This window comes from Halichoerus grypus, chromosome 1, assembly GCF_964656455.1.
Source record: "Halichoerus grypus chromosome 1, mHalGry1.hap1.1, whole genome shotgun sequence".
Lineage (NCBI taxonomy): Eukaryota > Metazoa > Chordata > Mammalia > Carnivora > Phocidae > Halichoerus > Halichoerus grypus.
Window position 1 is genome coordinate 65,526,071 of NC_135712.1, and position 23,669 is coordinate 65,549,739.

Genomic DNA, 23,669 nt, shown 5'->3' on the forward strand with positions numbered 1-23,669 from the left:
CCCAATGTGAAATCTTTATTAACAGATAAATAATGAGGAAAGATTATAAATAAATTATAGGTGTTTTCTTGGTCTATTCAAACATTTTCTGATAGCTTGATTTATAATATAATTAAATTCATTTTCAAATATCGTTTATTTTCAAGATCTTATCTACTGAATTTAACATTGTACTATTCAATATGAAGTCATTTCATCTGCCATTGGCATGGTTTCCTTGACTATATCATATACACCTATAATAGAATTTTCTTTTTATTTCAAGAAAATGTTGAGAGTTTTATCATCAGTTTTTACACTTATCAGTTATTTATGAAATGAGCTCATGCATTTGTTGCAATATTTCTTTACCTATTAGATTGATCTGAAATGGATTTTTGGTTCTTCCCAAAATAAAAAAATCCCTTCTCATATCACATGTGAAAAAAACTATGAAAAGATATACTTTAATTATTTACTGTAAGAACAATTGCTTTCCTCATGTTTCTGTTTGCATATTAAATATTTACTACTGAATGACAACAAACTAACATCAGATAGTATTTCTGCTTCTATACATGCTCACTAAATATAATGCTCATCAGGATTTAATAATTATACTGTAAAACAACTGTTCCCCCACACTCCTCTTTAATTTTATATAATTAACAACTGCCTTTTTCCTTTTTCTGTTGTTTCAGTTAAAGGATCAAGAAAGTTAAGTCTGCCAACAGATCTTAAGGCTGATCTTGGTACGGTACGCCAACAATTTTAAGTTTTCTTATATTCATTTGGCTGAACATTTTTACCAACCAGTCCATGAATAACAAGTTTCCTAGATGGCAATGTTTGATGGCTTTCCAAAAAGGCTTTCTTAAAAATCACCATACAGTTCTGTTGGCAGCATTCAACATTTCATTTGTTAACAATCATTTTACAAAATTATGTTTGATAAATCATTACACACCAAAATATATAATGTTTCATTTCTTTTTAGCATGAAAATGTTTTCGAACATTGAATAATCATGCATATGGACCCTACCCTTTGTGACTGTAATCGTGTAAATGAGCATCATTTTTTTCCCAGAATTATTTTCCCTATTCTGTGTATTAGTATTATTTAGAATTAATGCTATATAACAACAACAACAAAAAATGCCTGATACATAAAAGAAAGGAGCCCTAGCTTTTTTTTAATTTTAGAAAAGTTACAGAAAATTTGATTCACTTTTAGTTTATTGTGGGGGTCACAGGCTTATTCTTAATTCAAACTCTGAAATAAATAATGCTTTATTACATAGATCTTCATAAACTTTTCCTTCAGAGCTTTTATCTACTTGTTCCAGCATAGGTTTTTTTTTTCCTAATTTAATTACCTTTGCTTTCATCTCCTTTATTCTAACTTAAAGCCATAGCATTAAATCCTGCTAATGTCATGGTTAAAACAACAAAAATACAGTAATTAGTCTTTGCATTATATTTTAGAGTTTACAAAGCTGCTTCTCATATACTATTTTACCTGATTTTCTTAGCAGCTCCTTGAAGTTGCTCTTGCTATTCCCAATCTTTTTTTTTTTCTCTTCAGAGAAGAAACAGATCATGTTAATAAATGGTAAAGATTTGAAGGGAGATCATAGAACATGTTACCCAAAGTTTATAGAGCATATTCACATACCTCACCTCATTGTATCTAAATTAAATAACTGTTAAACAAATAATTTATTACATTTAATATCTAATTACATATAATCTTATATGAATTTGATTAATTCATGTTTTATAAATATAAAGCATTAACATGCTAACATATTAGTATTATTAATTCCACATTAAATAAATTGCTATAAATTAGTATTACCATTATAATTGATAATGGACATAAAAGAAGAATCAACATTATAGTTCTATTTATTGACCTCCTACAATGTGTCAGATACTATGCTAAATGATTTGGACATATTGCCCAAGACAAGGTAGTTGATATTGTTCCCACTTTACAAATGAAGAAAGGAGATTCCCAGCCCACTTCTAGATTTATTAGAAATAGCAAAAAAAGCTATTAGTTATAATTCCAATCTGGAGATCAGTTAGCATAGTTGTTATTAATAAACATTAACAAACAATTTCTACAAATGTTAGTCTCTCAAAGTCTCCAGTTAGTCTCTCAAAGTCTCCCTCCCAACAGCTTCATTCTCACTATTTTCACGCATATTTTGAGCAAAGATGAATTATGAAAACTCAGATATATATAAAATTGTCAAGTGCTTGTCACTTTACTGAAGGATTTTTGCACTTAAAAGGATTCACAATAAAATTTCATTAAATCTCTACTTCTAAGTATGTTAATGTAATTTCATTTAAAAAAATGAAATTTCCAGAAAAAAATCATAAGGCTTCTGAACAAGGATAAGTATCTATATAAATGTAAATTCTGGCATATAAAATCTTGGTGTAAAATATATCTGGGTTGCTTGTAACATGCTTTAGGAAGATTATTTTCCAGTAGTATATAATTAATTAGTGAAGGAGGAAGATTTGAAGCTATTGCAGAAGGCCAAATGAGGGCCTGAAGTAAAATAACAACAAAGAAAATGAAGAGAAAGCAGTCCCCATGGGAGAATTTACAACTGATGGGATTACAGTCGGTGTAACAGGGTTGGTAATGCATAGGAAAAAGGAGTCAAGAATGACTACAAAGTGTTAAGAATAGTTCTCATGGAGAATGCCTGGTTTGAGAGGAAAGGAGAATGAGTTTGAGTTGCTACAGGGACATCCATGTTAACCACTCAGTAAGCAATTAGAAATTATTGATAACATTCATTTATATCAAGGTATTATTAGTGACTATGTACATGAACTATTCACTGAAGACAAAGGAAAAAAATGACAAGGTGTTGGAGAGCTTTGGATACTAATGCAACTTCTTTGTTATAATAATCCTTACCTAAAGAACAATATAACAATAACAGTAGGGCGCCTGGGTGGCTCAGTCGTTGGGCGTCTGCCTTCGGCTCAGGTCATGATCCCAGGGTCCTGGGATCGAGTCCCACATCGGGCTCCCTGCTCGGCGGGAAGCCTGCTTCTCCCTCTCCCACTCCCTCTGCTTGTGTTCCTGCTCTCGCTATCTCTCTCTCTGTCAAATAAATAAATAAAATCTTTAAAAAAAAAAAAAACAATAACAGTAAAATAAAAGTAATAGCAGCAAAAACCTCATACAGTGGATACTAATGCAGTTAGAACGCTTACGTAGTTAGCATTTTATGAGGTAATTGCCAGATTCATGGGAAATTGCTTTATACCTAACAGTTTTACATTTAGTGGAAAACTATCTTGTTTCTCATTTTTAACAAAAAAACAGACTTTTCTTTTTCCTAACAATATTTTGAATTAAAAACCTAAAAATGAATTTTATAGAATTCAAGCTTTGAGTGTACATAATCCAGGGGCTGGCACATAACATTATGAATATATTGTTATAGATGCAACATAGAGTACTATAAACGAAACACAGGCCCCCATAAGCCCTTAAAACATATCTATTACAAGATGAATTCCAGCCAATGAAAAGATGCATGGAGAGGCCATGGTCAAAGAACTGTAGTGATTATTTAACTTATTTAAATGTAGAACTAAAGTCAAACAACAGTGGCAAATATGATTACAAAATAGAATAAACTTAAAATCTGTAACAATATAGAAACAATAGTGAAATTTTAAAATTGAGAGATGGAACGTAGAGAGGAGGATAGAGTTGCCAAAAAGAGAATTCTATAACTAAATTTGGTGATTAATTGGTGGTAAAGTGAGAACAAAAACAAGCAGAGGAAGAATTGCACTAAATTCACTTTTCATAGGGGAAATAAATGATTATGCATAGGTAACAATTTAAAAAGAAAAATACATATTCGAAATAACCACTAGAAAAAGGGTAAAATACCCCAAAACTTAGGCAAAGGATAATACATATAAAAAAAAAAAAATCAGGAAGATACAACCCACTAAAGTGGGAGAGTAGAACAGAGCCCTGTTCATGTTGACTGACCACAGTCTTCAAATTCTCCACTTTGAGACTCTCAGGACTGCCCAGATTTTAGCTTTCTACCTTTTGAAAAGACCAAGAAGATTGTCACCGCTACAACTTTTTACTAGAGTCAATCACTTGTTATGCCTGGAATACCCAGATTGCCTTTAGCCATAATAACCAGAGTTCACATTTGTAAGAAGAATGAGAGCCAATGGGTGAAATCTCATGAACTCCAGGAGCACAATGGACACATCGCAGGTATTTATTGGTCTTTCAAGAGTGATCGCATTGTTTTTTGCCAGAGCCAGAAAGATGGTGTCTGGAAGCTAACCCTGATCTTCAGAATTAATTATGTGGCCCTTTTTGTGAAGTGGTCCCCTCTAGAGAACAAATTTGCTGTGAATAGTGAAGCACAATTCATTTCTGTTTATTACTTGAGCATGAAAATGGCAAGTGGGTAAGCAAACACATTAAAAGTTCCTTGGTTTGGATTGGCATCCCAACAATGTTTTCCTGGCAGTAGGATTATGTGACTTCAAATGCAGAGTGCTTCTGTATACATTAAAGAAGTGAATGAAAACCAACCAGTATGCTGTAGGGCAGCAAGATGCATTTTGGTTAGCTGGTATCAGTTCAGTGGTACTGGAAGCTGGGTCTCAGCTTCACCTTCTCTGCCAGTGGGAGCTCTGTAGCCTAGGTCAGCCATGACAGCAATGTGCCTATTGCTGATGCCTCAAACGGTTTTCAGGTTTCATCTGAAAACAGTTGCTGCCACTCCTGAATGCTGAATGAATTATTTGTCTCAGATAACACAGCATTGTGTAGCTGCCAGCCATGATTGCTACCCAGTGTTCTTTAACTAAGATGACCATGGCTTCTTGACTCTAGTCTCCAAACTGGACATTCCAAAACACAGCATCCAGCACAACAGGTTAGCTATGGAACACTTCCAGAACATGGACAAGAGAGTCACAACTGAGTACTACATCACAGCCTCAGATATGCTGTAGCAGAATAGATAGCATTACTCAAGTGGACAAGCAAGATGACTGGAAATTCTGCCCCACAGGAATTAATGGAGCCATGACAACTTGAGATTTCAAAATCTTAGAATCTTCTATCCAAGCCCTTCAAATAATCTGAAGCTGAGTGAATCTCTTTGACCTAGTATGACAGACAGCAACTGACTTCAGGTCTGTCATTTGCATGATGGTGAAGAAAACCAACAACAAGGAAACAATGAAAACATGTATCGTGCAAATATCATTTGTATGTTTTGTTTAAATATCATTGGCAAAAGTGTTGAATGTTTTAAACATTCATCTTTTAAAATTTTTATTTATTTTTTTTGCTGTTTTATTCCACTCTTGACCAAAGCTGCTTTTAAGCAGTTCATTATGTAAAACTGTTGCATTAACTCAAGAGGGGGAAAGAGGTGGTATGTAAATTGTCTCCTAGAAAATTAAGTAAAAACAATCAATATGTTCTTTAAAATAGAACTAGGACGAACTGTCTCTCATGTCAATAGATGTAGGAAAATAATTTGGTTTTTATTATAAGAAAAAGACTTTTCAGCATGTGTCACATAACAAAATCCAACAAGAGAAACATCTAAAGCAAGGTGATTCAAAGGTTAGTAGTAGGGTACTAATATTCAAGTTGAGTTCAAGACAAAATACATTAAATTAGAAGAGTGCTTATATTTGTAGTGATGAAATGTACATCCACAATGGTGTTATACACAACTAATGAACCATTAAACACTACATCAAAAACTAATAATGTACTATATGCTGGCTAATTGAACATAATAATAATAAAAAAAGAATGAAAATAAATGACAAAATTCATGAAATAGAAGTGCAAACAGAAAAAATAATAAATCAAGTAATGTGGATTAATCAAAAACTATAACAGAATAAGAAGAAATAGAAATGCAGTAATAATGAGAGATTTTAACGTAATATAATGACAACTCAACAAAAAAGAAAGAACACTGAGGAAAAAAGAAACATAGTTTACATGGAATATTTATTTAATATATCTTGAACTTTGTACCTTAAAAGTGTTATTTTCAAGTACTAATTGAAAAATTTACAAAATTTAAACCTATATTAAAGCCACAAGAAAACCTCAATACTTAGAAGATTTCAAATCGTATTCTTTAATCACAAATTAGTGACATAAGAAAAACAAAAAATAGAAAACAAAAACAACCCCTAAAACCTGGAGGATTTTAAAACCTCACATATGTGAGGGCCTGGTTTCTAACTAGATCAGTAGCAAGATTTTTGTTTCATATCTCTAGTAATATCATGAATCAAGAACTCTGAAAATTATAGACTAAGGATCTAGAAGCTAGTGGAGAACAACTACAAAACTCCTACAGTAGAGAACAAGGGGAAGGTAGAGAAAAATTTCTGGGATGCTACAAAAGGCAACAAAAAATTTACCATAACAATTCATTACAGTTGAAATTAATTTTATTAAAAGAATTACAAAGACTTTTCATTCTCTTACACCATACACAAAGATAAACTCAAAATGGATGAAAGACCTCAATGTGAGACAGGAATCCATCAAAATGCTAGAGGAGAACATGGACAGTAACCTCTTCGACATTGGCCACAGCAACTTCTTTCAAGACATGTCTCCAAAAGCAAGGGAAACAAAAGCAAAAATGAACTTTTGGGACTTCATCAAGATAAAAAGTTTCTGCACAGCAAAGGAAACAGTCAACAAAACTAAGAGACTACCCATGGAATGGGAGAAGATATTTGCAAATGACATTACAGATAAATGGCTGGTATCCAAGATCTATAAAGAACTTACCAAACTCAACACTTGAAAAACAAATAATCCAGAGTTGCCTGGGTGGCTCAGTTTGTTAAGCATCTGCCTTTGGCTCAGGTCATGATCCCAGGGTCCTGGGATCAAGCCCTGCATCGGGCTCCCTGTTCGGCAGGAAGCCTGCTTTTCCCTCTCCCACTCCCCCTGCTTGTGTTCCTGCTCTTGCTATCTCTCTCTCTGTCAAATAAATAAATAAGATCTTTTAAAAAAAAGAAAGAAAGAAAGGAAAACAAATAATCCAGTCAAAAAATGGGTAGAAGACATGAACAGACACTTCTCCAAAGAAGACATACAAATGGCTAACACACACATGAAAATATGTTCAACATCACTAGCCATCAGGGAAATACAAATCAAAACCACATTGAGATACTACCTTACACCAGTTAAAATGGCAAAAATTAACAAAACAGGAAACAACAAATGTTGGTGAGGATGTGGAGAAAGGAGAACCCTCTTACACTGTTGGTGGGAATGCAAGCTGCTACAGCCACTCTGGAAAACAGTATGGAGGTTCCTCAAGATGTTAAAAATAGAGCTACCCTAGGACCCAGCAATTGCACTACTAGGTATTTACCCCAAAGATACAGATGTAGTGAAAAAAAGGGGCACCTTCACCCCAATGTTCATAGCAGCAATGTCCACAATAGCCAAACTGTGTAAGGAGCCAAGATGCCCTTCAACAGATGAATGGATGAAGAAGATGTGGTACATATATACAATAGAATATTACTCAGCTATCAGAAAGGATGAATACCCACCATTTCCATCGACATGGATGGAACTGGAGGAGATTATGCTAAGTGAAATAAGTCAAGCAGAGAAAGACAATTATATGGTTTCACTCATATGTGCAACATAAGGAATAGCACGGAAGACCATAGGGGAAGGGAGGGAAAACTGAAGGGGGAGAAATCAGAGAGGGAGATGACCCATAAGAGACTATGGACTCCAAGAAACAAACTGAAGGTTTCAGAGGAGAGGTGGGTGGGAGGATGGGGTAGCTGAGTGATGGATATTGAGGAGGGCATGTGTTGAGATGAGCACTGGGTGTTATACACAACTAATGAATCACTGAACACTACATCAAAAACTAATGATGTACTATACATTGGCTAACTGAACATAATAAAAAAAAAGACTTTTATTTTAAAATAAGACTTTTTAGGATGCTTAAAGAGTGATAAAAAAATAACTAATTTTTTAAAAGATTAACAAATCATGAAGCTAAAGCAAGCACAAATGAAAAACCAATTAAGAATCTTGGATAACAATGGGAGCACCCAGGTGGCTCAGTTGAGCATCCAACTCTTGATTTGGGCTCAGGTCATGATCTCAGGGTCCTGGGATTGAGCCCCACATAGAACTCTCTGCTCAGCGGGGAGTCTGCTTGAGATTCTTTCTCTCCCTCTACTTCTGCCCCTCCCCTCCATGCTCTCTCTCTCAAATAAATCAGTCTTTAAAAAAAAAAAAAAGAATCTTGGATAACAGTGAACAAATAGAGACCATCAGTAAAGAAATAGAAATTATAAAAAGGAACCAAGTAGAAATTCTGGAGCTAAAATTACAATAGCAAAAATGAAAAATTCACCAGAAAGGTTCAACACCAGGTTTGAATAGGCAGAGGAAACTGGCCAATCTGAAGATAGTACAATTGAAATGATTGACACAGAAGGGCAAAAAGAAAGCAAAGGAAAATGAATAGAGATTAAGGGACTTGTGAAATATCATCAAGCATACCAACATATTATGGGAATACTTGAGAAAAGAAGAGAAAAAGAAGAAACAATATTTGAAGAAATAATAGTTGGAAACTTCTCTAACTTGAGGAAAGACATGAGCTACACATCCAAGAAATTCTTCAAACTCCAAATATAATAAACTCAAAGAGATACTCATTAGGATGCATTATAATCAAACTTTGCAAAAAGAGGATCTTAAAAGCAAGAGCGAAGTGACTCATCATGAATAAGAAATCCTCAGTAAGTTTGATAGCCAAATCCACATTAGAAGCCAAAGAGGCCAGAAGGCAGTAGGATAACATATTTAGTGCTGGCGGGAAAGTATCAACAAAGAATTCCTATATCTGGCAAAATTTTCCTTCAAAAATTAAAGAGAAATTAAGACATTGCCAGACAGACAAAGAGAGTTCATCACGAGTAGACCATCCCTATGAGAAATACTAAAGGGAGTCCTACAGGCTGAAATGAAAAGACATTTGACAGTAACTTGAAGACATACAAAGAAATAAAGAACAATGGTAAAAGTAACTACATAGGTAGATACAAAAGCCAATATTATTATATTTTTGGGTTTCAACTCCTTTTTATTTCCTACATGATTTAAGAGTCAAAGGTATAAATCTTTAATGGACATGTAATGAATAAAGATATGAAGACAACAATATAAGAGAAGGTGATGGACATTTATAGCAACAGAGTTTTGTATGCTATTGAAGCTAAGTTGGTACAATTCAAAAGTCATTGTTTTGAATTTGTAATCACCAGCATAACCATTAATAACTAAAAAACAGAAAAGGAAATATGAAGGGAATAAAAAGATACACTGGGAAAAAATTAATCAAACATAAAAGAAGGCAATCTTGGAGCAATTCATGAACAACAAAAGGTATACTTCTGGAAAACAAATAGAAAAACAGCAGAAATGCTTCCTTATCACTAATCACTTCAGATGCAAATGGATTAAACTCACCAATTAAAAGACAGATTGGCAGAATAGATTTAAAAATATATACTCTAAATGTTATCTACAAGAGAGTCATTTTAGATCAAAAAACACAAATAGGCTGAAATTAAAAGGATGGAAAAAGACTCCATACGAGTAATAACCAAATGAGAGTTTGTATGGCAATATTAAGACCAAAGTAGACCTTAAGTAAAAAACTGTTACAAGAAACAAAGAAGGATAAAAGAGTCAATTTGGTGAGAAGATATAACAATTGCAAACAAATGTGCACCAAACAGCAGAGCCGCAAATATATGAAGCAAACATTGACAGAATTGAAGGAAGAATTAGACAGTTCTATAACAATAGTTGAAGAATTCAATAACCTGCTTTCAATGGTGGATAGAAGATCTAGACAGATCAAACATGAAATAGAGGACTTGAATAATGCTATAAGCCAACTAGCTTTAACAGACAGAGTACTCCACATAACAACAGAATATATACTCTTCCCAAGTACACATGGAACATTCTTTTTTTTTTTTTTTAAGATTTTATTTATTTATTTATGAGAGACAGAGAGAGAGACGCAGAGGCAGAGGGAGAAGCAGGCTCCCTGCAGAATAGGAAGCCTGATGTGGGACTTGATCCCAGGACTCTGGGATCATGACCTGAGCCAAAGGCAGACGCTTAACCGGCTGAGCCACCCAGGTGCCCCACATGGAACATTCTTAGAGGATAGAACATATTTTAGGCCACAAAACAAACCTCAATAAATTTTTTTCCCTAGGCAAAGAACGTTATTAACCTTGTTTCAAACTTTATTCCCAGGCTTCTTCAGCTTAATTAGCTGTAAAGAATGAATTGTGTATGAGCAAAAACTAAAAAGAGCTGCAGTGTCCAAGGGGCTTGGGCTTAAAAATATTAGAGATCTAGATTTTATCAGATCCATGAACAAAATTTTAAAAAGCATTCATAATATAAAATAGCAGCTCCCAGTAACTTCTTCAAGTTTTATCTTCTTCAGAAGTTGATTCAATTCAGTTTGCCTTATTCTTGGAAGCTTCATCAAAATTCTCCACAAGATCTGGAACTTCATCATCATCCTCCTCTCCAGTAGCAAGTGGTGCTTTTCCATCCACAGGATTGTTTGGGCAGAGCTTTAGCCAGTCTTCTTAAACTAGTCAGATTGTCTGCACCAAGTTGGTTTAAGATACTGGGTAGCATAGCTGTCAGCTGCTTTATCTCAGCATGGCCTGTAATGGTGAAAGTGTTCACTGCCAGCGATGCCTGAATTTTGGGGTTAAGTAGATCACTGTTCCTTGGTTTGTGAACATATTCACTTCTTCAATACCAGAGATATTGTTTATCCCTAACTTCTTTAAGGAGAACTGAAGTTTTTTTTATCATCTGCTGTAGCCATTCTATGAACCACCTTCTTTCAGTGAGCAGTTCCTTTCCCACCAGTGTGCACTTGTGCTTGCAGTTTGGCTAGTTTCTCTTGGTTCATGATTGTTTCTTTCATCTAAGGCTCCTGTCCTCAGGTTCGCCACAAGGTAGAGGAAGAGATGGTGTCACCTCCAAGCCTCAATAAATTTAAAAAGATTAAAATCATGCAAAGTTTTTTCTCTAACCCCCATGGGATGAAACTAGAAATCAGTAAAAACTGAAATTCACAAAATTTGAAAATTAAACTGCACACTTGTAAACAACCAAAAGGTCAAAGAGGAAATCACAAGTGAAATGTGAAATACTTTGAGACACATTAAATAAAAGCAAAATTTATAGTTTACACCAAAGACATAGCTCAGAGGGAAATTTATAGCTGTAAATGCCTATGTTGAAAAGAAGTAAGATCCCAAATCAATAATCCAACTCTATACCTCAACAAACTAGAAAAGACCAAATTAAACCCAAAGCTCACATAAGTAAGGAAATAATAAAGATTAAAGATAAACAAAATAGAGAACAGAAAAACAATAATCAACAAAACCAAACCTTGGTTCTTTGAAAAGATCAACAAATCAACAAACCTTTACCTAAACTAAGAAAAAAGGAGAGAAGATGCAAACAATTAAAATCAAAATGAAAGTGGGGACATTACTATCAAACTTAGAGAAAGGAGGATAATACTTTGAACAACTGTATGCCAACATTAGATAACCTAAATGAAATAGGCAAATTCCTATAAACATGTGAATTTCCAAAACTGACTCAAGAAGAAAATCTCAACATAGCTAAAATAAGTAATGACATTGAGTCAGTACCCAAAAACTTCCGAAAAAGGAAGGTCGAAGTTGAGATGGCTGGTGAATTGTACCAAATATTTAAATAATTGATGCCAGTCCTTCTCAAACTCTTCCAAAAAATAGAAGAGGGGGAACATTTCCTAATTCATTCTATGACACCAACATCACCCTAATTTCAAAGCTAGACAACACCACAATGGATTAGAGACCAACATCCCTTATGAATATGCATGCAAAAATTCAACACAATATTAGCAAACAGAATCCAACAGTATATTAAAAGGATTATGTACCATGACCAAGTGGGATTTATCCCAGAAATGTAAGGGTAGTTCAACAAAAGAAAAGATGTAAAAACATTAATAGAATAAAAGAAAGAAAACATGATACAGATACACCTCAATTGATACTGAAGAAGCATTTAATAAAATTGAATACCCCTTCATGATAAAAATACTCAGAAAACTAGGAACGGAAGGGAACTTCCTTAAACAATGACAAAGGGCATTCCTGAAAAACCCACAGACAAGATCCTACTCAATGATGAAGATAAAAACTTTCCTCCTTAAGATCCAGAACAAGATAAGGATGCCTGTTTTTAGCACTTCTATTCTATATTGTACTGGAATTTCTACCCAGAGAAATTAAGCAAGAAATAAAAGGCATTCAAAATGGAAAAAGATGAAACTAACCCTACTGACAGACGGCATTATCCTGTATGTATAAAATCCCAAAGAAACCACAAAAGAACAACTAGAATAAATGAAGTCAGCAAAGTTGCAGGTTATAACATAAACAGGCAAAATCAGTTGTGTTTCTATACACCAACAATGAAAATTTTTAAAAAGAATTTAAAAATTCTTACAAGTCTCTAAAAGAATAAAATATCTAGAAATAAATTTAAGCAAGGAGTTATAACATTTGTACACTGAAAACTATAAAACATTGTTAAAAGCAATTAAAGAAGCCCAAATAAATGAAAAGATATCACTTGTTCATGGACTGAAAGGCTTAATATTGTTTAAATATTAGTACCATCCAAAACAATATAATAGATTCAGTGCAGACCCTACCAAAATACCAGTAACCTTTTTGCAAAATGGAAAAGATTATACTGAAATTCATGTGGAAATGCTGAAGAATAGCTGAAACGGTATTGAAAAAGAAGAAAGTTGGAAGAATCACACTTCCCAATATCAAAACTTCCCCCATATCTATAGTAATCAAAACAGTGTTACCAGAATAGGGATAGACATATATACCAATGGAATAAAATTGAAAGTTCAGAAATAAAACCATACATCTATGATCAGTTGATTTTCAACAAGTTGCCAGGACAATTCTATGGTGTAAAAAGTAGTCTCTTCAACAAATGGTACTAAGACAACTAGAAATTGACATGCGAAAGAATGAAGGTGGACCGTTACCTCACATTACATACAAAAATGGATCAATGACTTAACTTTAAGAGCTAAACTATAAAACTCTTAGAAGAGAGCATAGGGGAAATCTTAATGACCTTGACTTTGGCAATGGTTTCTTATGACACCAAAATATAAGCGAGAGAAAAAAATTGGTAAATTGGCCTTCATCGAAATTTAAAACCTTGGCATTTCAAAGGATATTATTAAGAAAGTGAAAAGACAGACTACAGAGAAATATCTGCAAATCATCTAAGGGTCTACTACCCAGGATATACAGAGAACTAAAGTTCCACAACAAAATTCAAAAATGGGCAAAAGACTTAGACATTTCTCCAAAGAAGATATAAAGATGGACAATAAGCACATGAAAAGATGCTCAACATCCCTAATCGTTAGGGAAATGCAAATCAAAACCACACTGAGATACCGCCTCATGCCCAATAGGTGATGGTTACCAATAATAATAATAATAACAGAAAATAACAAGAGTTAACAAGGATATGGAGATATTGGAACACTTGTTCACTGCTGGTGGGAATGTGAAATGGTATAGCTGCTATGGAAAACACTATGGTGGTTCCTCAAAAAATTAAAATTATTAGAATTATTGCATGGTCTAGCTAATCCATTTCTGGGTATATACCAAAAAGAATTGAAAGCAGAGTCTCAAAGAGATATTTGTACACACATGTTCATAACAGCATTATTGACAATAGCTAACATGTGGAAGCAACTCAAGTGTCCATCAATGGGTGAATGGATAAGCAAAACATGAAATATACATACAGTGGAATGTATTCAGATTTTAAAAGGAAGGAAATTCTGACACATGCTACAACATGCATGAACTTTGAGGCCATTATGCTAAGAAAAATAAACCAGCAATAAAAAGAGACAAAAATAGTATATGATTCCAATATATGAGGCACCCAGAGTAGTCAAATGCATAGAGAAAGTAGAATGGTGGCTGTCAGGGGCTGGGAGAGGAGGAAATGAGGAGTTATTGTTTAATGAATAATGAATTTCATTTTTACAAGAATGAATTCTGGAGATGGCTGGTGGTAATGGTTGCAAAACAATATGAATGTACTTACTACCAGTGAACTGTACACTTAAAAAATGGTTAAGATGGTAAATTTTATGTGTATTTTACAATTTAAAAATATTTCATTAAAAAAGAAGCACTGATCCGTGCTACAATATGGATGAACCTCAGAAACATTATATGAAGTGAAAGAAGCCATACATAAAAGGCCACAAATTGTATGATTCCATTTATATGAAATATCCAGAATAGTTAAGTCCCTAGAAGCAGAAAGCAGATTGATGGGCACCAGTGGCTGAGGAAGAGAATGGGCAGTAACTGCTTAATGAGTCAGTGCTATTCTTTGTGGTGATAAAAATGTGAATTATATAGTGGTGGTGGTTACACAACACTGTGAATGTACTAAATACCACTAAATTGTACATTTTAAATGGTTGATTTTATATTATATGAATTTCACTTCAATCAAAAATGTAGGAAAAAAACATTTCAAAGAACTAGTGAAATAAAGTCTAGAATTTAGTTAATAGTAATGTACCAAGGTGAGAAATTTATGTATTATCTTTGCAACTTTCCTCTAAATCTAAAATTATTCCAAAATAAAACATTTCTTTTTTAAAAATGGGCAAACTACTTGAATAGACTCTTTACCAAAGAGGATGTACAGATGGCAAATAAGCACATGGAAAGATATTCAACATCATTAGCCACTAGAGGAATACAAATTAAAACAACAATGGACTACAACTAAATAAGTACCCATTAGATTAATTAAAATAAAAAATACTGGCAAAAGTAGCTGATGGTGAGGATAACACTGATCAACTGGAACTCTCTTATTCTGCTGGTAAAATCCAAAATGATACAACCACTGTAAAAAACAGATTGGACATAAGTTTAATATACTTTTTAATATACTTTATGTTTTAAAGCAATCTTAGGTTTCAGCAAAACTGAGTGGAAAGTAGAGCTTCCATATACCCCTGTCTACACACTCACAGCCTCCCCTACTATTAACAGCTCCATGAGAGTAATACATTTGTTACCACTGACAAACTTACATTAATACATCATTATCACCCAGAATTCATAGTTCATAGTAGGGCTCATGTGACATTATATATAGGTCAAAACACCAAGCATATCCATCATTACAGTATAACATATTATAATACAGAATACTACTGCTCTAAAAATCTTCTGTGTCAGCCTATTCATCACTCCCTCCCCCTTAAACCCTGGCAACCAATGTTTTTTTGTTTTGGGGTTTTTTTTTTTTTGCTGTCTTCATAGTTTGCCTTTTCCAAATTGTCATACAGTTGAAATCATACAGTATGTAGCCTTTTCAGATTGACTTCTTTCATTTAGTGATATGTATTTAAAGTTCCTCTGTATGTTTTTTGTAGCTTCATTGCTCATTTCTTTTTAGAATATTTCGTTGTCTGGATATATCACAATTTATCCATTCACCTACTGAAGGACATCTTGGTTGCTTCCAGGTTTTGGCAATGAATGGATAAAGCTGCTATAAACATTCATGTGCAGGTTTTTATATGGACATAAGTTTTCAGTTTTGAGGGGTAAATACCAAGGAGCATGACTGCTGAATCATATGGTAGGAGTATGTTTACTTTAGGAAACTGACAAACTGTCTTCCAATGTGACAATGTATAATTTTTGCATCCCCTAACAATGAGAGTTCCTGTTGTTCCATATTCATTCTAGCATTTGGTGTTGACAATGTCAGATTTTTTGTCCTTCTACTAGGTATATAGTTGTTTCTTGTTGTTTTAATTTGCAATTTTAAATATTTTCATATGCTTATTTGCCATCTGTCCATCTTCTTTGGTGTAGTATCTGTTCAGATCTTTTGCCCAGTTTTTAGTTGGGTTGTTTATTTTCCTACTGCTGAGCTTTAAGTGTTCTTTGTGTATTTTGGATAACAGTCCTTTATCAGATGTATCTTGAGGCACCCAAGTGGTGCAGTCAGTTAAGCATCTGGTTCTTGGTTTTGGCGCAGGTCATGATCTCAGGATTGGTAGTTCGAGCCCTGTGTCGGGCTCTGCACTCAGCAGGGAGTCTCCTTGAGATTCTCTCTCCCTTTCCATCTGCCCCTCCTGTTCACACTCTCTCTCTCTAAAATAAATAAATAAATCTTTAAAAAAAAATAAACTTTATCAGATGTATCTTTTGCAATTGTTTTCTCCCAGTCTGTGTCATCTTCTCATTCTCTTGATAGGATGTTTCACAGAGCAGAAGTTTCTAATTTTAACAAGGCCCAACTTAACAATTTTTTCTTTCATGGATCCTGCTTATTATGTTTTATCTAAAAAGTCCTTACCAAATCCAAGGTCATCTAGATTTTATATTTTCTTTTAGTCATTTTCTAGTTTTGTGTTTACATTTAGGTCTATGATCCATTTGAGTTAAGTTTTTTTGAACGGTGTACCGTCTGTGCCTAGATTCATTTCTTTTGCATGTGAGTTTCAGTTCTTCTAGCATAATTTGTCAAGACTGTCTTTGCTCCATTGTATTTCCTTTGCTCCTTTGTCAAAGATCAGTTGACTACATATGTGTGGATCTATTTCTGCACTTTCTGCTCTGTTCCCCATTGATCTATTTGTCTATTTTGTCACCAATACCATACTGTCCTCATTACTTTAGCTTTATGGTAAGTCTTGTAGTTAGGTAGCACCAGTCCTTTGACACTGTTCTCCTCTTTAAATATTATTATTCCCGGTCTTTTGCCTCTCTATGTAACTTTACAATCAGTCTGTCAATATCCGCAAAATAACCTGCTGGGATTTTGATTGAGACTGTGTTGAATCTATAGATCAAGTTGGGAGGAACTGACAACTTGACAATATTGAGTCCTCCTAACCATGAACACAGAATATCTTTTTATTTGTTCTTCAGTTTCTTTCATCAGTAAAGAAAATTTTTTTGTAGTTCTGTAGTTTTCCTCATAGAAATCTCATAAATGCTTTGTTAGATTTATACCTAAGTACTTTATTTTTGAGGGTGCCAATGTAAATATTACTGGTTTTAATTTCAAATTCTATAGCTAGTATATAGAAAAATTTTTGTCCCATGTGAATGCTCACCAAAGGGTAACCTTGGCAGAGGAAAATTTTAACAATCAAATTCATAGAATGACCCATTCTGTGGATACCAGTTGGCCTCTTTCCCAGTCAACCCTCTCACCACCTAATGGGCTCATGAACAAAGTAATGATGGTGATAGGAATGGAGGTTATGCATGGACTGAGCAACATGGATTTTCACTCACCAAGGCTGACCTGGCTACAACCCCTGCTGAGTGCCCAATATGACAGCAGCAGAAACCAATACTTTCTTCAATTTGGCACCATTCCCTGGTGGCAGGTTGGTTACATTGGACCATTTTCATCATTAAGGGAAAAGATGTTCTTACTGGAATAGATACTATTCTGGATATGGATCTGCCTTCCCTGCATAGAATGTTTCTGCTAACATTACCATCCATGGACTTAAAGCATACCTTATCTACCATCATGGTAATGAACAAAGGATTAAGAAATTAATTTCATAACAAATGAAGTGTGGCAGTGAGCCAGTGCTTATGGAGTTCACTGGTATTACCATACTCTCCACCATCCTGAAGCAACTGCCTAGATACATATGTATTATTAATTTTTTGATTAATATTAGCATAGTATGTCTTACATTACCCCTTTACTTTTAATCTATATATGCATTTATACTTAAATTAGGTTTCTTGTAGACAACATATAGTTGGATCTTGTTTTTTGAACTACTCTGATAATCTCTTGGTTTATTTAGAACATGCACATTTAAAGTGAAAATACAGTTGGATTAGTATCTACCATGGTCCTTACTGTTTTCTATTCATTACCCTTGTTCTTTGTTCCTGTTTTCTTTTTACTTTTTTTCTGATTTTTTTGTTTTAAAGTGGGCATTTTATATATGATTCCTTTTCCTCTTCTTAGCATATCAGTTATATTTCTCTTTTTTTATTTTTTAGCGGTTACCCTAGAGTTTGCAATGTACATTTACAACTGATCTAAGTCCAGTTTAAAATAACATTATATTGCTTAATGGGAAGTGCAAGTACCTTATGATAACAAAGCATTCCTAATTTCTCCCTATTTCTTGAATCAATAGTCATTCATTTCACTTATCCATAAGCTACACTGCTACCCTATACACTTTTTAGCAACTTAGTGTGGTTTCTAAAAGCATTATTGTGCCTTGGAACAAAGTTCAAGCATATCTAAAGAATAAAAACAAAATGGCACCTAATAAAATAAGATTCACAATGTCTGGCTTCTAGGCAATGATACCATATCAACAGGAAAATATACCCATGATGAAAAGAAAATATCAATCAACAGAAAGTAATCCAGAAGTGATACATAGGATAAATTCAGTAGACAAGGACATTAAATCAACTATCATAAATATACTCTATATATTAAAGGAGATAGAAGAAAGCACAAGCATGTTAAGAAGAGATATGGAAGATACCAAAAAAATTCAAACTGAACTTTTAGAAATGAAAAATATAATTTATGATATTACATGCAATATACACCAGATGGGACAAACAGGAGAATTGACAATGAAAAAGAAAACATTATGGAACTCAAATTTGTACTCTCCGAAATGGAACAAAGGAATAAAAAAGACCAAAATAAGTGAATGGAGAATTAGTGATCTATTGTTTAACTTCAAGTTACCTAATACACATACAATAGGAGGCTCAGAAGAAGAAAGAAAGGATGGGACAGGAAAAATATTTGAATAAGTCATGCCAGAAATCTTCCTAATTTGATGAACACTGTAAATCCACAGATCCAAGGAGCTTAATGAACTTCAAGCATAAGAAACATGATGAAAACTACACCAGCACATCATAATTGAAATTCTTAAAAAAAAAAAAAAAGAAAAAAAAGAAAAGCCAGAAGGGAGGAAAAGATATATTATCATATAGAGAAACAAATGTAAGAATAACAGCAGACTTATAGGATAGAAGACAGTGGAAGAAAAATTTTTAAGTACTGAAAAAAGTGTCAATTCTAGAATTCTCTCCTAAACAAAATACCATTAAACATGAAGGTGAAATAAATACTTTTACAGACATACAAAAGCTGAAAAGATCCAGAACTAAAAATTCAACTCTACAAGAAACATTGCAAGAAGTCCTTCTGAAAGAAGGAAAAATAATATAGAGGAAAATTGAGATTTACACAGAGGAATGAAGAGCCCTGGAAATGGTAAATATGTAGGTAAGTAAAACAGATTTAGTTTTTAAATTTCTTTAAAAAATCATTGATGACAAGAAACATCCCAAATATCCATCAATGAGTGAATGTTAAACAAATTATGCCATATCCATACAGTGGAAAACTCCTCAGCAATAAAAAGAAATGAGCTCTTGATAAATACAACATGGCAGTACCTTGAATTAATCATGGTGAGTGAAAGAAGTCAGACAACAACAAATATAAGCTGTATGACTGCTCCTATATAAAATTCCATGGAATGCAAACTAATCTACCGTAACAAAGTACATTAGTGGTTGTTGAGAATATAGGGCCAATGGGGAGAGGCATGATGGAAGCATTAAAAATAAGGCAACTGGGAGAGGTGATGGATATATTCATTATTTTTACTATGATGACTGAAACAGAATAGTTTTTTTCCATTTTAAACATGTACAGTTTATTGTATGTCAGTTATGTTTCAACCTGTGCTGAGGAATGTAATTGTCAAATAGGGATCTACCATCTAAGAATGCGGGAGAAGAATGACTTTCTCCGACATCCAGAAATGAAGAGTTCAACATTTTTGTTATTTAGCTTACATTTAAGTACTAGCAGAGGAGGAGCTAAGATGTGGGAATAGTAAGAGAATGCTAAGCTTGCCTGGTCCCCCAACTCAACAAGATAAATATCAAATCATTCTGAATACCCAAGAAATCTATCTGAGAACTGACAGAACAAACTGCACAACTAAAGGGAAAGAAGAAGCCACATCCCGGAAGGTAGGAAGTGCAGAGACATGATATGAGGGAGAAGCAGATCATGGGTGCCACAGAGGGGAGAGAGAGCCCTGGTCATAGAGAGAGGCAAGACAAAGAGAGGAGCACACAGGGAATCACACAAAGAAAACACTTCCCCATAGCCTTTGACTAGGAAAACGAGAGGAGCTGATTTTTGTAAGTTTTTACAACCAAGGGGCTCAAACACTGGAATTAGAGAGGTCCACAGCATCGCAGTGTGGAGACTGGCGAAGCACTGCATTGCTCCTGTGGAGGACAGATAGTCCAGGGGCAGACAGCGCAATCAGAGGATCCTGTGAAATGCACTGGGAGAGATGGTTTCTACTTCGCAGATGCATCTGAGATGTGGCATTGCCTTTCTGGGGACAAAGGAGCCAGCAGGTGCCATTTCTCTCCCCTACCCCTTAGCATAAACTAACTTCAGTAAGCAGCACAGTGCCAACAGTGACAGCATGAACCACTTACACCAACCGTGCAACCCTGCACTCTGCTAGTAATGCTTTTCTCAGGCAACTGCCTGAGGACCAACACAGCTGCCTCCCCACCCCCCATACTCCTCAGGTCTACTGACCATAGTGTTCTGCAAAACTTCAGCTCTAGTAGAAATAGCATCAGGATTCTTTCAACCAGCAGACCAGAGCACACCTAGTTAAAACTCGCCACCCTCTGGACAAGGTCAAAACACTCCCTACTGCAGGCAAGGAGAAACTCTGCAGAGGACTGACCTGGGGGAAAGAGCAGCCAAAACACAGCAGCATAGTCCACGCAGCACACACCAGAGACACTTCCTGAAGCGCCAGGCCCTGGACATTATATGATCTCTTCTTCATAAAGCCTTTACTCTCAGAAACAGGGAACATAACAGGCTTTCCTAACAGGAGACGACAGAGACATAGACAAAATGCCAAGATGGAGGAATTCATCCCAAAAGAAAGAACAAGAAAAGGTCACAGCCAGGGATCTAATAAAAACAGATATAAGTAATATGCCTGATCCAGAATTTAAAGCAACAATCATAAGGATACTGGCTGGGCTTGAGAAAATCATGGAAGACATCAGGGAGACCCTTACTGCAGAGACAAAAGAACTAAAAAAACAATCAGGCCAAAATGAAAAATGTAATATCTGAGATTCAAAACCGACTGGATGTACTGACCACAAGGATGGAAGAAGCAAAAGAACAAACAAGTTATAAAGAAGATAGAATTATGGAAAATAATGAAGCCAAACAAAAGAGAGAAAGAAAAATCTTGGATCATGAAAGTAGATTTAGGGAACTCAGTGACTCCATCAAACATAGTAACACTTGTATTATATGAGTCCCCGAAGAAGGAGAGAGAGAGAAAGGTGCAGAAGGTTATTTGAGGATACTATGGCTGAAAACTTCCCTAATCTGGGGAAAGAAACAGACATCTAAATCCAGGAGGCACAGAGAATGCCCATCAAAATCAACAAAAGCAGGCCAACACCAAGACATATCATAGTTAAATTTCCAAAATATAAAGAAAAAAATCCTAAAAACAACTAGACAAAATAGCCAAAGCAATCTTGAAAAAGAGAAAACTGGATGCCTCACAATTTCAGACTTCAAACTATATTACAAAGCTGTAGTCATCAATACAGTATGGTACTGGCACAAAAACAGATGCATAGATAAATGGAACCGAATAGAAAACCCAGAAATGGACCCACAACTATGTGATCAACTAATCTTTGATAAAGCAGGATAGAATATCCAATGGAAAAAAAGACTGTCTTTTCAACAAATGGTGTTGGGAAAATTGGACAGCCACATGCAGAAGAATGCAATTGGACCACTTTCTTACACCATATACAAAAATAAATTCAAATGGATGTAAGACCTAAATGTGAGACAGTAAACCATCAAAATTATGGAGGAGAACACAGGGAATAACCTCTGTGACATCAACCATATCAACTTCTTACTAGGTATGTCCCTGGAGGCAAGGGAAACAAAGGCAAAAATGAAATATTGGGACTTCACAAGATAAAAAGCTTCTGCACAGCAAAGGAAACAAAATTTAAAACTAAGCTTCAGAATGGGAGAACATATTTGTAAATGACATATCTGATAAAGGATTAGTATCCAAAATCTATACAGAACTTATCAAACTCAGCACCCAAAAAACAAATAGTCTAGTTAAGAAATGGGCAGAAGACATGAATAGGTATTTTTTCCAAAGAAGACATATAGATGGCCAACAGACCCAAGAAAAGATGCTCAACATCATTCATCATTAGGGAAATAAAGTCAAAACTACAGTGAAATATCATCTCAGACCTGTCAAAATGACTAAAATTAACAACACAAACAATGGGTGTTGGCAAGGATGTGGAGAAAGGGGAACCCTCTTACACTGTGAGGATGCAAACTGGTGCAGCAACTCTTGAAAATGGTATGGAGGTTCCTCAAAATGTTAAAAATAGAACTACCCTATGACCCAGCAATTCCACTACTAGGTATTTACCCAAAAGATACAGAAATACTGATTTCAAGAAAGACATGCACCCCAATATTTATAGTGCCTTATCAACAATAGCCAAATTACAGAAAGAGCCAAAATGTCCATCTACTAATGAATGGATAATATGGAATTTAAGAAGTGAAGCAGATGAACATACGGGAAAAATAGAAGCAAGCCAGCAAACAGACTCTTAAATATACAGAGCAAATTGAGGGTTACTAGAGGGGAGGTGGGCAGGGGTTGGGTTAAATGGATGAAGGTATTATGGAGGGCATTCTTATGATGACCACTGGGTATTGGATGTAAGTGATGAATCACTATATTCTACATCTGAAACTAATGTTACAGTGTATATTAACTGGAATTTAAATAAAAACTTGAAAAGAAAAAACAAAACAAAAAAATTTGTGTTTCTTAATGTATGTGTTTATCACTATAAACTTCCCTTTTACAACTACTTTGGCTGCATCCCATAAATATTGGTATGTTGTATTTCCATTTTCATGTCTCGAGATATATTTCAATTTCTCTCTTTTTTGTTTTTTTCTTTGACCCATTGGTTGTTCAATATCTTATTGCTTAGTCTCCACATATTTGTAATTTTCTAGTTTTCTTGTAATTCATTTCTATTTTCATACCACTGTGGTCAGAACAGAGGCTTAAAATAATTTCAGTCTTCTTACATATTTTAAGGTCTGTTTGGTGGCCTAACATATGATCCCTTCTGGAGAATGTTTCATGTGCACTTGAAGATTTTGTTTTCTGTTGCTTTTAGATGGAATATTCTGTATGTCTGTTATGTCCATCTGGTCTAACATGTTGTGTAAGTCCAATGTTTCCTTATTGATTTTCTGTCTGGACA

General features: G+C 34.6%; 1 protein-coding gene and 1 pseudogene across 8 annotated transcripts in view; both read left to right on the forward strand.

Moving 5' to 3' along the window:
• Positions 1 to 23,669, forward strand: part of STXBP5L (syntaxin binding protein 5L) — a 428,903-nt gene that overhangs the window by 357,275 nt on the left and 47,959 nt on the right. The gene's annotated exons all lie outside the window — the stretch shown is intronic.
• On the forward strand, positions 4,059 to 5,148 carry LOC144379841 (actin-related protein 2/3 complex subunit 1A pseudogene; annotated as a pseudogene).